Raw genomic sequence first — 12,036 nt, forward strand, 5'->3', positions numbered from 1 at the left:
CAGATTCACCAAGTCATGATGCTTCAGATGTTTATGAATCAGAGCAGGATGTGCTCCACTGAAGGGAAAAATTATATTTTAAGATATTAAACTCAAAGAGCAATTGTACTGTAGAGACAGTTTGCACTGAAAAATATTTTTGCTACTTATTGGACAATCTCCCCACTTACTGTATTATTGATTTTAGCAACACGTTTCATTTCCTTTTAATCCCCTATTTGATTGATCTTCACTTTTTTCACCATCATTTTAGAAGTGAAAATTTGACAAGAAAGGAAGAGATTTGTAATTGTACTTAGCACTTATGTAGCACTCTATAGCTCCAGACTGCTACATGAACATTAAGGGTGCAGAGTTGCACCTGTAGGAGGAGGGTTCAGAGAGGGGGAGTAAGCAGAGGAGTATGAACATACAAGAATAATCAGTATTAATTGCATTCAGTCCCCACAGAATGGGACCCTTTCTGCTTCCTCTGTCTTTTAGGGCTTCCTTTTCTCACTGACTCCTGCCCAAGGAAAACCAGCAATATGATTAGCCTCTACTGCCAGGTGAAGGGTGAGGATATTAGACTGAACTGGTCTGGGTAAAAGGACTCTGGGAATGAGACATGATAACGGTCCAGAAGAGAGAAGAAAAAACTGACCCTGATCACCCTTATAGTGTCATCTAGAGAGGGGTGCACTGGAAGTTTTCCCACAAGTGTGAGTTCTGCACTTTTAGTATTTATATTGTATTTTGAGTCAATCTGGTATTTTGCAGATTCTGCCATAGATTTTCAGAAGCGACTAGTGGTTGAGACATTTTCAGGAAAAGTTGAGCACCTACCCAATGAAAATCAGGCATTTCCAAGATCTCAAATGGCGCACCCACAACCACTAGTCGCTTTTGAAAAAAAATTAACCATAGCTTTACTACTGCCGAAGCTAATACGATGTAGAAGAAAGGGGATTTTCCCCACTACATTCACTGTTGCCAACTCACAATTTTATCACGAGTGTCGCAATGGGTGTGGATTTTTTGAAAGCCTCAGCTCTTGGGGTCGCATACGTATGTAAGAATCTCAGCTTCCATTTAGAAAAGTCTTCACAGTGGGAGAGAGAAAGCTTAAAAAATGTGAACCCCAAAGGTTCTGGAAGCCAATGAAAAACCACCCAAAGTTTTATTACTTTTTACAATCATGATTTTATTGGTGCCTGACTAATTTTAAAAGCTGGAGGTTGGCAATAGAATCCACAAATGGTGACACAGGGACAGGCAAAAGATGGAAGTTGTAATACGATGCATGGTGTAGTTCAAGAATTTCCTTTATACACACCCATAAAATGTAGCAATCAATCAGTCAGTCATAGTCTGACACCGTTTGTGCAGAAGGTAAGAGAGAAAATGGTGTTCAATGAAAGGATAATTAGTACTAGTGTGTTTATATTGTTAAATCATTGGGAATTCAGACCCCCAAGTAAAGGAGGCAGGAAAGAGAGAAACATGATGTGCGACGAGTGAAGCTCCAACCACTGCGAGCTGCATGTAGAGAATGTCTCCTGTAACTGAACCACAGATAGTATTCTAGTTAAGCAGCTGTTTCTCAATACAAACCTTTTATCTTCACTTAGCACTCAAATGCTATATACCACCAACCAGGGAGAAGTGGCAGAGGTTAACTGTCCTCTTTACCACCTTCAAAGCTTCTTGAAAAGTGTGACAATTTCAGTTTGAAAGTAGGAATTGTCTGCATGGAAACCGCCTCCTTTGGGTCATTAAAGAGACAAGCAGTGAGATAAAATCTTTTATTGGATCAACTTCTGTTGGTGGAAGAGACAAGCTTTTGAGCTACACAGAGCTTTTCCTCAGGTTCTGGGAAAGGTAACAAGAGAGTCTAAGGGCTTGGCTACACTTACAAATTTGCAGCGCTGCAGCAGGGTGTGAAAACACACCCTCTGCAGCGCTGCAAATTGCGGCGCTACAAAGCGCCAGTGTAGTCAAAGCCGCAGCGCTGGGAGCCGCGCTCCCAGCGCTGTCCGTTATTCCCCACAGGGAAGTGGAGTACGGACAGCGCTGGGAGAGTTTTCTCCCAGCGTTGGTGCTTTGATTACACTTAGCACTTCAAAGCGCTGCCGCGGCAGCGCTGCAGCGGCAGCGCTTTGAAATGCAAGTGTAGCCAAAGCCTCAGCTAAATACAAGGTGGGAGAGATTGTTAAGCACAAGGAGTTAACCCACATGTTGCAAGAGACCATTCAAGTTGAAGTGGGCAGTTAGCACCTCTGCAGTCATAGGACAGAGAGTTCATGAGTTATGGATTGTTGTAATGAGCCATAAATCCAGTGTCTTTACCAAGTCCATAATTTTTAGTGTCTAGCAAAATTATGAATTTAAGATCCCAGGGTCATCTTTTCAAGGTGTAGTGCAGGTTTCCATTGAGAACAAGGACTGAGAGGTCAGTTGTGGAGTGATTATTCTGTGAAAAGTATTCACCCCACAGGTGATATGGTATAGTTATCTTATTTTTCTGTGAGAGTTCATTCGGAAGTGTAGGGATTGTCTCATTTCACCTACATGGTTGTTACTGGAGTGCTTAGTACACTGGATGAGGTATACCATATGTTGTGATGGGCATGTGTAGGACCCATGGATCTTGAAAGAGATGTTGGGGGGAGGGGTTATTGATCATCGTAGCAATGAAGATATGGATGCAGGTTTTGCATCTGTTGTTCTGACGGGGCTGATGCTGCTTTGAGTTGGTGTGTCTTGATCTGTGGGGAGGTTGCCTCTGATGATGAGTTTGGTGAGGTTCAGGGGTTGTTTGAAGGCCAGAAAAGTGGGGTTTGGGAAAGACTTCTTCCAGAATGTGGTCCGCATCAAGTATGGGTTGTAATTGGTTAAATGATGTTTTAAAAGGGGTCCAGTGTGGGGTGGTAGGTGACAATTAGGGGTGTGCAGTCAGCGGTTTTGTTTTCCCCCCTCCCCCCGTATTGAAGTAGGTTCTCTTGGGATATTTGGGTGGCCCATTCCATGAGATGATCTATTTCTCTGGTGGAGTGTCCTTGTTTGGTGAAAGTAGTTTTAAGTGCATCAAGGTGTCATGATGACCACAAAGAAACTCAGAAGCAAGACAGTCACTAGGAAGAGGCACCTCTTTGTAGGGATGGAAATATCTCCAAAGGAGGTGCTCTGCTCTGCTAAACTTGAGCTCTTACTACTGCTCTGCTAAACTTGAGCTAACCAAGCCGTTCCTCTGACTCTGAGTTAAAGTCCAAGAATTTATGAAAGGCAGCAAATAGCCAGATTCAGATTTTAAATATACCAGAGTAAATCCAGAATAAATTCTTTTAAATCCATGGCTTTATTTGAGTTATATCAGTGGGTATAAGGCAGCAGATTCAGGCCCGAAATTACCAGATGTTTGTTCACTTGTACCCTTCACAGATCTCAGACATGCCCTGTGCCTTTTTTGGTTAGGTTAGTGATGATGGAGAGGAGACAGAAGAGAGGAAAACCTGCTGTGTCTATAGATCACACAAAGGGCCTATGTAGAAATATTTGGAAAAATTCCTATACCTATTGACAGGCTGGAAAAGGGATCACATATGTACCAGATGTTTAAAAAACCACCACCACCAGAGAGGCCTAGGAGCAAGAATAAAACATTAGCTAAGCTCACTGCTAATGGCATGGGTAGTTGGAGATATTTTACTGTTGTAATCAGCCAAACTGAACATACTGGATCTATTGTAGCTATAGTTTCATGTTTAAGCCTAAAATGCACAGAAATGGATCCCCAATAGAAGATTGTTAATTACCACTCAGAGGGGGGTAGCCGTGTCTCAGACAATTGCTTTTTGAACTTTGTACTGTTGAATAGTTGATGAACATACTCAACATAGATTAAGAATTGCCACCATTGCACCTGAAATTAGGTGATTGCAATGAAGTTGGTCCAAAACAGTGATCAAAACTCGTCTCTTACCAAAAATGGCCCTTTTTGTAAATGATTTTTTTTAACAAAATGAAAATACGAGTGGAAAATTTTTCATCATTTTTCCCATAAAAAATGGAAAATTTCTGTGAAAAGCCTGAAAATTGATCAATTTTTTTAATTAAAAATACTTACTATTTTGTGACCAGGTCTGTATTACATTTTTTGCTCTCATGGGCTTTACAGTGTGGAACTCATTCCCCTCTAAAATCTATCCTGTTACATCTCTCTCCACATGAAACACAACTTGACGGTTCCTTTTTTAAAAGAGGGAAAAATGTATTTTTGAATGACTAAAGGTGACCCTCTATCACCTTCCCTCTCTCCCACGCCCCTTTTTTCTCTAAATTGGACCCAATTTGTTTGTATGTGTTTGTATTTTAAGGAGATATTTTATTTGAATTTACACTGTTGTACAGAACCTCAAATACTTCAATAATTTTGATGAGATTATTATTTTTACAGTTCTGGTGGGAAAAGAAAGCATACTTTCAAAATTTTTGAATGATAAATGCATGGACTAGTTTGTTGAGTATAAAAAGTACAAAATAAAAGCATTGTAACAAACTGTTTAGGGGTTTTGTGTAGTTTAAATCTAACTATATAGCTTGCATATACTGTATTTCAATGACACGTGGGGGGATATGGATCAGCGATCACATCGCACCCTGTCAGTACCCAGTCCAAGCCGGGGAAGCTAATGATCCAACCAGCGGATCAAATTCGTTGATCAGTCCTAGTCACGTGCCACCTGAGGCGTGTTGTGCATACACTAAGAAGAATGACACATGGTGAATAGAATTAGGAATGAAGACTGAAGAGATTCATTGAGACACATCACTTCTTGAACATGGCACATATTTGTTATAAAAAAGCAGTAAATGCCTGGAAGGTAACTAACCCACACTCAATACATCCAACAGTCATGTACATTGATTTCAACTGCAGTAATTTAAATCAACTAGAGATTTTTTAAAAAAGATTAATATCAGTATTTTAAATACCAGTGATTTAAGTTGCCTTGACTGAAACCAATCCACCTGGCAGGACAGTGCTTTTGGACTGAACTCTTGCCTAACATATGGAATGGCATTTTTGTCCCTCCCATCTAATATTAATGGCCCATCCAAGTACATGCTGCTATGCATCCTGTTTTTGTTGGCCGCTACATGACTTTTCTCACCTTCTGACCAGATATTCTAATCTAGTGCATATGTTTCAAAAGTGTTATCATGCATAAGATGATAAACGAATAGTAATGTCTTACAGAAGTACTGTAATGGTAAGTTATTTGGCCAAGTCACACAGGCTATGTCTACACTGCAATGAAAAAAAACACAGCTGGCTTGTGCCAGCACACTTGGGCACATGGGCTGTGGGGCTGTTTCACTGCAGTGTAAATTTCCAGGCTCAGGCTGGAGCCCAGGCTCTAGGACCATGCGAGCTGGGATGGTGCCAGCCCAAGTCCAGAAGTCTACACTGCAGTGAAACAACCCTGCAGCCCGAGCCCCACAAGCCCGAGTCAGCTGGCCCATACCAGCTACTGGTGTCTAGTTGCTGTGTAGACTTAGGGACTTCAGGGAGGGATGGACAGCTCAGTGGTTTGAGCATTGGTCAGCTAAACCCAGGGTTGTGAGCTCAATCCTTGAGGGGGCCACTTAGGGATCTGGGACAAAATCAGTACTTGTCCTGCTAGTAAAGGTAGTGGGCTGGACTCAATGACCTTTCAGGGTCCCTTCCAGTTCTATGAGATAGGTATCTCTCTCTCTTTTTCTTTCTTTTTTTTTTTTTTTAACTGCAGCACAGAGAAACTATCTGCAAAATGGGCTTAACAGCACTTCCCTACCTCACAGGGATGTTGTGAAGATAAATACATTACAAGTTGTGAAGGGCTTTGCGACCTACTTATGAAAAGCACTATATAGGCACTAAGTATTATTACTATTATTTAATGTTTTGGATGTAGCTCGTCATCTAAGACCAGTCTTTGGCTGGCACTAGTACCATAACTGAATTAGTGCCTTGTGACCAGTGATGATGCCTTTCTGATGCCTGGTTCTGACTGAAGACAGTTAAAAGATCACAGAAAGCTGCAAGTGCACTTGCAGAAAACCAGGTTCCTATTCAATAAGGGCAAAAAGCCAGTCTTCCTGAGGTAAGGTTGCTATAATGCATGGCCTCAAACCTGCTTTTAAATAGTGAAGACATATGTAGGAAAATTAAAAGGCACATGACAAACACCACAACTGAGGGACAAATTCTGCCCTTGTGTATGCAAATCTCACAAATCTAAATCATATCCGTTGAAGTAAGAGCTGGCCAAACCAAAAAAATCAATTATTCACCCAGCTCTAGTTAGAGCAGAATGTGTATAGAGGAGTGCACTACATAAGGTCTTGTTTACACAGGGAAAAGTCCCAGAATAACTCATGCAGAATTGCTCTTGCCCAATAGCTATGCACATTAGCTCCCTATGTGGATACTCTTATTCAACACTAAGCGCTTACCTACACTGGGACAGGCAGGGAACTTAAGGTGACTCAGTTGAAGGTGTGATGTGAGTGTGCCTGAGTTAAAGCCTGTTACCACCAGCTCTCTCGGGAGTAAAGTGATCTTAAACTGCTGTAACTTAATCCAACAGCAAACAGAGGCTACGCCTACACTACCGGAGCCTATGCCAGCACAGCCCCATACGGTAATCACAACCCATACCAACACAAGGAGTTTTTCTGACAGTGTAGAAATACGTCCCTAAACAACATTAGCCACGTCAACAGACGAACTCTATTGGCATAGCTCCGTCTACACTTGGGGGGAGGGGGAGGGGAAGGTGCTGGCATAGCTATGCTGGCTGGAGTGTGTGTTTTTTTCACAGCCCCAACTGACATAGCTATGGTGACATAACTTCTAATTGTGGACCAAGCCTAAGAGTGCCTTTGTGAGCTTTAGCTTAACCCACTTCCAAAGTGGACTGATCTAAGGGCATGGATACACTTGCGAGTTAGAGCGCATTTAAGCAGCCCTGGGCACCCTAGCTCACTCCCCATCCACACTGACAAGGCACTTAGAGTGCTCTGACTCCGTGGCTAGAGCACTCCTGGTAATCCACCTCCACAAGAGGCATAACGCTTGCTGTGCCTCGGCTGAAATGCCCCAGTGTCAGTGTGAACGAGGTGTTGCATTGCTGCACTCTGCTCAGCCTCTGGAAACGTCCCATAATCCCCTTAAGTCAAGTGGCCACTCTTGTCATTGTTTTGGAATCACTGCAGGAATGCCGATATGCCATTTCAAAGCTCTGTTTCTGACAGGCAGCTGCTTATCTGCTCCGGAACAAAGCAATCATTACTGTGGAATGCTGTGTGTGAGAGAGGGTCTGCTGATGTCTGAACTTACAAGACAGCATGCTGACATGCTCTCAGCCCCCACAAAGCCCACTCTCTCTCACATACACACAAGACACAACACACTCCCTGTCACACTCCACCCCACTCCCCCCATTTGAAAAGCACGTTGCAGCCACTTTCATGCTGGGATAGCTACCACAATGCACTGCTCTCTGTGGCTGTTGCAAGAGCTGCTAATGCGGCCATGCCAGTGCGCTTGAATCTGACTGTGTGGACACACTGCAGCGTTTTCCCTATTGTGGTCTCTGAAGGCTGATTTAACTCACAGCACTCTACATGCACGCGTAGCCATGCCCTAAACAACACAAAGGCACTCTAGGGGCACATCTACAGGGTGACACTCAGAAAAGTTAAAGTGAATCAAGTAAAGGTGTGAAATCAATGTGCATGAGTTAAAGCACATTTAACACCCTCTGGCTCCACAAACACCCATGCAGATGCTCTCACTCAGGAGTAAAGTGCGGTCTTAGGCTTTGGCTACACTTACACTTCAAAGCGCTGCCGCGGCAGCGCTTTGAAGCGCTAAGTGTAGTCAAAGTGCCAGCGCTGGGAGAAAGCTCTCCCAGCGCTGTCCGTACTCCACCTCCCTGTGGGGAATTACAGACAGCGCTGGGAGCCGTGCTCCCAGCACTGGGGCTTTGACCACACTGGCGCTTTGCAGCGCCGCAATTTGCAGCGCTGGAGAGGGTGTGTTTTCACACCCTGCTGCAGCGCTGCAAATTTGTAAGTGTAGCCAAGCCCTTAGGCTTGGGCTACACTTAAAAGTTATATCAGCATAGCTATAGCAATCAAGGGTTGAAAAAGAAACCAAACAGATGCCAACCAACATAACTATGCTGACAAAAATCCTAATGTAGATGCAGCTATGTTGACAGAAAAGCACTTCCATGGATGTAGCTACTGTCATTCAGGGAGGTGGTGTTCCAACATTGACAGAAAAACTGTCAGCATAGGCCGCACCTACACAAGGGGTCTATGATGGCACACACTTTGTAGTGTAGATGGAGCTTTAGTGCAGAATAAGAGTGCTCACATGAGGAGTTTGTGCAGAATAGCTTTGCACTTTAAATTCACACCTTAGCTATTTCTCATTAACTTTCCTGCGACTTGCCTGCGTGGACAAGCCCCAAACTGTAACTGATCTATTGAAACCTTATTCCAAAATAGGTGCAACAGCAACCAAGTGGGGAAGTCTATATAAGGAACACCAACAGGTTTACTGCCCGATAGATGTTTTTAAGAAGTCATTCAAAAGTATTCCTGATACTGTTTGCAAATGTCTGTCTTTGTACTACATGTTTGGCAGTAAGAACTTGAATGGAACTCTCTCTTTGAGGCTGCGTGACAGCTATTAACAACACTTACATTTAGAGTTTTGCATTTCATAGCTCTGAGGTTTAACTCTGTTTAACACTTCTCTGAAAAAGTTGTGAAAAGACAGAACTCTGGCCTGTGCTGCCTCAGAGAGGTAAGCTCAGGTGCAAAATATGCGGACTGTAAAAAGAGTGAGTGTATTTCCTGCTAGCAAATCAAACACTGCCAGGTACTATAACCCCGCAGTCCAGGGGTGGCCAGAAGTTAATATGCGGCTCCTTGTATAGGCACATACTCTGGGGCTAGAGCTACAGGCACCAACTTTCCAATGTGCTGGGGAGTGCTCACTGCTCAATCCCTGGCTCTGCCACAGGCCCTGCCCTCAGTCCACCCGTTCCCTGAGCCTACCATTCCCACACTCCTCCCTCCCCCTCTCCCTCCCCCCAGCCTCTGGCACGCCATGAAACAGCTGATCAGGAGGTGCTGGGAGGCAGGGGGAGGCGCGGACAGGTTCTGGGTCGTTCTGTTCAATAGCTTCATCAGTGATTTAGATAATGGAATAGAGAGTACACTTATAAAGTTTGCAGATGATACCAAGCTGGGAGGGTTGCAAGTGTGTTGGAGGAGAGGATTAAAATTCAAAATGATCTGGACAAACTGAAGAAATGGTCTGAAGAAAATAGGATGAAATTCAATAAGGACAAATGAAAAGTAATCCACTGAGGAAGGAACAATCAGTTGCAAACATACAAAATGGGAAATGACTGCCTAGGAAGGAGCACTGCAGAAAGGGATCTGGGGGTCATAGTGGATCACAAACTAAATAAGAGTCAACAGTGTAACGCTGTTGCAAAAAAAGTGAACATCATTCTGGGATGTATTAGCAAGAGTGTTGTAAGCAAGACTCAAGAAGTAATTCTTCCGCTCTACTCTGCGGTGATTAGGCCTCAACTAGAGTATTGTGTCCAGTTCTGGGTGCCACATTTCAGGAAAGATCTGGACAAATTGGAGAAAGTCCAAAGAAGAGTAATAGAAATGATTAAAGGTCTAGAAAACAATCTACGAGGAAGGTTGAAAAAATTGGGTTTGTTTAGTCCGGAGAAGAGAAGACTGAGAGGGGACATAACCGTTTTCAAGTACATAAAAGGCTTTTACAAGGAAGAGGGAGAAAAATTGTTCTTCTTAACCTCTGAGGATAGGCCAAGAAGCAATGGGCTTAAATTGCAGCGAGGGAGGTTTAGGTTGGACGTTAGGATAAACTTCCTAACTGCCAGAGTGGTTAAGCACTGGAATAAATTGCCTAGAGAGGTTGTGGAATCTCCATCATTGGGGATTTTTAAGAGCAGGGTGGACAAACACCTGTCAGGGATGATCTAAATAATACTTAGTCGTGCCTTGAGTGCAGGGGACTAGACTAGATGAGGTCCCTTCCAGTTCTATGATTCTATCAAAGAGACAAACTTTTGAGCTACACAGAGCTCTTCTTCAGGTCTGGGAAAGGTCAATAACTGATATTACCTCACCCACCTTGTCTCTCTAATATCCTGGGACCAACATAGCTCCAACACTGAAAATAACAAATACTTGATAACTGTATTCAGATTTGTTAGCTGAAATAAAAGAATATATTAGCAAGGGGTACATTAGGATTTAAATTCAACCAAGCACAGAGAGAGAGACTTTTGGGAGTCAGAGATGCTTGGAGAGGCTGAACCTTAAATAGGTCTTAGTCCAGTTTAGGGGAATTGGTATTAGGTTTGGACCCAGTGTTTTGTAATCTGGAATAACCTATTCACAGAGAAACCCAGGATTAGACCAATACGAGAGTGACTGTTAAAGCCTTAGCTGAGTGATTAAGCTCACATAATACATGCCTGTCATTTTGCATACCACCACCACCACCACCGCTGCCACACACATTTTTATGAGCAAAAACGATGAAAGATTCACATATTCCTTCCTTCTTAAAAAAATAGAAAACCATTTACCTAGTGCTATTGCTACAGCAGATTAAATCCCATTGTTTATATAGCACCATAAATCCACATAACATGTTGAGAGACTCGCACATTTTTCTCTGAGAAACTGAAATTGGTTTTGCAGTTTCTGTTTACTTCACTATCAAATACTCATCTTCACATACATCATATTTCAGTGAAGTAACCAAAACGAAGCTCTCACACTGACCTCTGATGCAGCTTAGAGATAATCAGTAGGATCTTTTACAAAGTAGAAATACATTCATTTAAAAAAAATATTTCAGAATAATCCATTTCCTTTGTTTAACCAAAGGAAAAAAGGAAGTAGCACATCGCTTTTAAGCAGACCTTTGTAGAACAGAGCAGTTATGTGCCTATGTGAACAGCTTCCTTTATTTTATAAGTGTATTACTGATCATTTGAAAGGAAGTGAAAATTCAATACCATAATAGTCATTCAGCAAAGACAAGAAAGCATCCAATTTAGGAGGAAAGGATTAAAAGTTACATACCCACCAGCTAGGAATTCCTGTGACCAGCCACACACTTGCCCTGCCAACTCCTATACATCTCAAAATGGAGAGGAAATTCTTACTCAAATTAGTTGCAATGCTGAAGTTGCCCAAGAGGAAACTGGTGTGTCTTTGAAAAGTCATGACTATGCAAACTAAAAGTGGTAAATCAGTTGACATAGCAACTGCTGAATGCCATACCAACCAGGACCATGCTAGCTGGGCCTGCAAAATTGGGATGGATATTTCATGAACATGTTCTCTCATGGTATTCCTGCACATCTAGTCCTGTAAGCCAAAAGTGTAGAATGACACAGGAGTGTGGGGACAGAAATTAAATGAAGAACTTTCCAACCTTCTTGGTTTACATTTTGGGATTTGGGGCTTTCAGTGCTAGTGGTTCCATATTACTGTGGTTAGCTTCTTCTTGGGTTTGTTTTACGGCCACAGCACATTTATTGTTTTGACTACTGGTATCATTGACACTATTGATGTCATTTGAAGACCATTCAAAAGACAAATTACATTTGGGTTTGCTTTGATCTGGTCAGAAAGACCATATTACAGATTATCACACTTATTGGCAATTAAGCAGAAGCCCAGGATTTAATGACCACAGAAAATGAATGACTCATTTCAAACTGTAATGGCAGTCATTCTAAAGCCTCAACCACACTGGGGAGATTGTACCACTTTAAATATATTGGCATGGTTAAAGCATGTCCATGTGGACACTGTTATATTGGCATAAAGGTGCTATATATGAGGATAATTAATCCTGTATGGGAAGGGGAATAACTACAGCAGTGTAAGGTACCTTTACACCACTACAATTCATCTGTACTAGGGTTTGTACTG

At 42.5% G+C, this 12,036-nt stretch overlaps 1 protein-coding gene across 2 annotated transcripts in view; it reads right to left on the minus strand.

Moving 5' to 3' along the window:
* The window catches only part of IPCEF1 (interaction protein for cytohesin exchange factors 1), a 76,763-nt gene extending 65,536 nt beyond the window's left edge, over nucleotides 1-11,227 (minus strand). Inside the window, exon 1 of one of the 2 annotated variants that reach the window (XM_045009413.1) lies at nucleotides 11,183-11,227. The gene's annotated coding sequence lies outside the window, so the exon portion shown is untranslated. Of the gene's footprint in view, nucleotides 1-11,178 lie in introns of both variants that reach the window. The other variant, XM_045009411.1, reaches the window with a different exon arrangement.
* Nucleotides 11,228-12,036: the final 809 nt, after the last annotated feature.

Source organism: Mauremys mutica, chromosome 3 (assembly GCF_020497125.1).
Source record: "Mauremys mutica isolate MM-2020 ecotype Southern chromosome 3, ASM2049712v1, whole genome shotgun sequence".
Lineage (NCBI taxonomy): Eukaryota > Metazoa > Chordata > Testudines > Geoemydidae > Mauremys > Mauremys mutica.